Raw genomic sequence first — 4,530 nt, 5'->3', positions numbered from 1 at the left:
TGACATATCACTTTGTCCTGGAAATTTTGACCTTTTTGATGGTGTCCCCTTCTCACTCCAGGAAAGAGAAAGAAAGGAGGGTTTGCACACTTGACATTGGCTATTGGATTCAAAATTGTCTTTGGTACAATAGCCAGTTAAGAGAGCTGAGGGCTGCTGTGGGCTCTCCTATTGGCCTTTAATGGTCACCATGGGGTGTTTTTCTCTAGCTGTCGTATGGGTAAATCAGAGTTTATCAGTCTCATTAATCCAGGCTTCCACTGGGGCCTGGGTGAAAAGGTTTAGAATGTGATCAGTATGCAGCTTTCATGACCTTTCTTTTGAGCAAGGATCTTAGCAAGGGAGAGACCTCATGTAAGTCTCAGCCTCCACAGGAGGTGGTTTGTTCATTCCTACATGGGGATGAAAGGAACCATTCGAAGTCAATTCAGCAGAGATAGTGAAAAGGTCACTGAGACTGTATTCTCATGTCAGGTATTCTCAGTACAGACTGAGTGGGTCCAGCTTTAATTTTCTGCTCCTCAATCTATTTCATGTTGGTGAATTTTTATTAACAAGTATGGTGGATATCTTTATCATTTTCCTATAAAATAGTCTTGATCAGTAGTCAGAAAGGAAGGATTAGCATTGGATGACTATTTAATGCCTTTAATGCACTACAGGTGCCTTTGTTTTTATACTTGGCATCTTTATTGAGACATACAGTAAAAAAGGAATGGGGAAAATCTAAGTCTTGTTTGGGTATACTTGAGCATCAGATGTGTAGAATATAATCCAGGAGTTTTTTGTATCTTTGCTTCCATCCGTCCCCGACACTACCATAGCTTAAAAGAATAAATTCTTAATTCTGGTGAAGGACAGTCCAAGGATATGGAATGTAATAGAAATAAAAATGCCCTTTTGTGGAGCATGGGGAGGGCGGTAAGCCAACTGCTTTCTGTCTGGGCCTTCAATGCTTCATGAAACTATAAGTGAAGTTAAATGGTTGCATCGCATGTGAACCCTTAGAACCTTCGTGAATCTTGGCAACATTTGGTATCAGATGGGGCAGAGAAAAGAAGCCAAGGTGCTGTTAGCATTGCATGTAGGTTTGACTCCTCAGGAAACCGGTAGGAATGATATCTGTGGTCAAGTTGACCTTCTATTGATTGCGTTTGTATCCACAGGAGACCTATAAGCAAGTGTTGTGCATTCTTCTATATTGTTCTAACTTTAATGAAAAGTGTAGTTATCTGACCTCACATCAGTTGGGGCAAACCAACAGGCCTTACCATGTCGACATGAATAAGCTATAACCATTGAATGCTATTGTGTTTTCTCTTTGAACACACACACACACACACACACACACACACACACACACAACCTAATTTTGGAGCATTTATGGAAATGTCTAAGTGATTATAAGATTGAATGCTCTATTTATCACTAATACCTAAATTATACTAAAGGATGATCATAAAATATAGAGGGTGTCATTCTTATTTCCTCAGGGTGTCATTCTTATTTACTCAGCTTGTTAATGTCTTACCATCCAAAAATAAATGGCCTATAGTGCCAACCTTGGGAGCCACATGTTTCAAAGTTAGTGAACCATCCTAGAAAATGAAATATTTGTTCAGGACCAGAACAAATGAAGAGTACATAGTTCCAGGTCCTTGGAAGTAAAGGTTTCTTCTCATTTCTCTCCTTTATAAAAGTTATCTGTTATGACAGTTCTAGGTTTTTACTGTTATTTTATATTAGTGTTTTAGTGGTATTTAAGTATACAATTTACAGATGCAGAGAGGAGACAAATAAAAACGGAATGTATTTCAATAGTGCTTTTAAAAATAATAGCTAACATCCCATGTTCCAAGTGCTCTCTGAAGCACTTTAGATATATTGATCCACTTAATCCTCCCCCAACTCTTATAGGGTAGGTGAGAAGCATACTCATTTTGTAGATTAAGAGACAGAGAAACAAAGAGTTTAACACAATTGCCCAGATATTAAATATCACAACCAGAATTCATAGTCTAGCTTCAGATCAGTGGTCATGACCATTACCCAGTAGACTCTAAGATCACTAAGCCATTTTTGATAGGACCTTTTGACATCGCCTCTAGAGGCAGGAAATGGAATTGACACAAGATTAACAGTATTCTATTTGCAAGATGTGGGTGTATGTACAATGCGTGTGACAGATGGAATGTGTTAGGTGGAGGCAACTTTGCAGTTGTGTTGGGGAGGATATAGGAAGTTTGCTCTACTGCTTAGCAAGAGCTCAACTGCATTAGACAAGTACCTTGCTCTCCATGGATACATTCCTTACCAGGATAAGCTGCCTCACAAAAATCTTACTGCACAGTTTTCCACCTTCTTGTCATCCCCAACTATACTCAAGGGCAGCCAAACCAAAAGCTGATGAGGAAACTGTGATGTGGCCTGACTCACAAAAGATGAGCTCAGTCAGTGAGATTCTCTTGAACTAGGAAATTCTAGGGGAATGAGTCATTTAGCAGCAGGAACAAAAGTTAAATATTATAGAAATCAGCTGGAAAGACATGATGGACTCTGCCAAAGTTATGAGGTAACAGAAACTATGAGTAAGTAGATCAATTAGGTAGCAAAAAATTACAAAGGGTAAGGAAACTATTTTTTTCATAGCACATTAAAAGTAGGCTTGTGGAGAGTATTTGTGTCATATTGTTGGCACAGCAGGGTGTACAATAAAGATCCTCAACTTACTGCTGTTGTGGTTTTTATATGTATTGTACATACAGAAATACCTTTCTTTTTGAGACTCCTTTAGAAAGCGGCCATGTCAATAATCCTCTTCCCTGTTACTAGAAACTGTTTTATTTTTTTCCTTTTTTTTCCCTTGTAAATGAAAACTAGTACCTAATACAATAAAGATGAGTTCAGAATTGTTAACAACTCACTTTTAGTGTCCTAAGCAGTAGCTACTGGTAGCTATTGTTTCATAGCTTTTCTAGGATAAGAGTCAGCAATTTATCTGGGATTCAGTTGGTGACACCTTGGGCATTTTTTTGAATGGTACTGGCATGTGACAATATTTAAAGAAGCATTCTTTGTTATCCACTATGATGAATGTGTCTGAACTTCAAAGAACAGAAAGTTAGCCAAATTGGAATAATTTTTAGGTGCAGAAATAATAAAGAAATATTTCTCTTGCCTGAACTCAATCTTAGATATGGAATTGAAAGAGAAACAATTCTTATAAGAATCTATTTTTGAAGAAACTGGAAAAATATTTGGACTGATTTTAATCTTTTCCTCAACTCCAACTTCTCCACAGTAAATTAAATAATTAAGCAGGAGCATTCATCTATGTTGTCAAAACTAATGCAACCGATATCTTATTTTTCTTACTGCTTCAGATGAATTTCCTAAATACCATTACACTGCATTACATACTAACTTCTTTGTTCACTCTGACTTTTCTCCTTTTAGAAGTTACACCCATGCCATTCTCTCCAGATTTTTTTTTTTTTTACATCTGGCAGTTAGCTGGTTGTCTGTAGCATTTCTTCAGATTTATCATACTAATCACATCTAAACATATCACCTGGAGTTTGTTTTCATTCTGTTTTAGAGTTTGTGATTAACAGCAATCTAGTTTAAACCCATTTAAGTTAGGAGTTGCAAGATAAATACATGATGATTTTAAATTTATGAAACAATTTTAGATCAAATATTATCTTTTTTCTACTGATAATTTTTGAAATGACATGCCATTTATTACTATTTCCATTTCAGGTATATTACTAAGAATAGTTTCTATTGCTACTGACAGAAACCCAAACACAAGTGGGCAAAACACTTGTTGACTTGGATGACTGAAAACATCCAATGGTAGATCTGGCTTTAGGCAGTTCGGATCGGGTTTCTGTATCCTTTACTCTGGAATTTCTGGTTCTGCCCTCCAAATGTTGCCTTTCTATGCAGGTGAGATTGCCACATGGCAACAACTAAAAAAGCTCCAGCAGTCAAAGTCCTCACATCTATTCACCTGACCATCTGCTCGACCTAACCACAAAACGTTCCTTCCCCTAAATTTTGCTAAAGTCCTAGACCCTTCTTTAACAAGACCAACTTAGGTTAACTGTGGACTCCTAAAAGAAGCATTCAAATGCTATATTCTACAAATTTTAGGCACTGAACCAGTCATTGTGAATATGGGATGGGTTCAAACTGATTTGATGAAGCTACTCACCCTTGGAGATGGGGCAAGGGAATATGAAATCAACTGAATTGCATGGCTGGTACCCAGTGAGAGAGGGGTAGCAATATGATGAAATTACTACCTCTACAATGTATATTATGAGAGTACAGAGGAAACCAAAAGTGTGGAATCTGATAATATGGTTTGATTTTCTCCTCTCCATCTTGAAGTTGTAAGACCCTGGGCAAGTCACTCCACATTCTTAAGACTATTTCCTTTTTTTTTTTTTTTTTTTGCACGTAATATGGAATACTTTTATTCACATGGAAATGGAAAAAAACTAGGAAAAAATATTAAGAAAT

This window comes from Lipotes vexillifer, unplaced genomic scaffold (genome assembly GCF_000442215.2).
Source record: "Lipotes vexillifer unplaced genomic scaffold, Lipotes_vexillifer_v1.1 scaffold846, whole genome shotgun sequence".
Classification (NCBI taxonomy): Eukaryota; Metazoa; Chordata; class Mammalia; order Artiodactyla; family Lipotidae; genus Lipotes; species Lipotes vexillifer.
The sequence above is the reverse complement of the archived record's forward strand: the minus strand, read 5'-3'. Positions refer to the sequence as shown.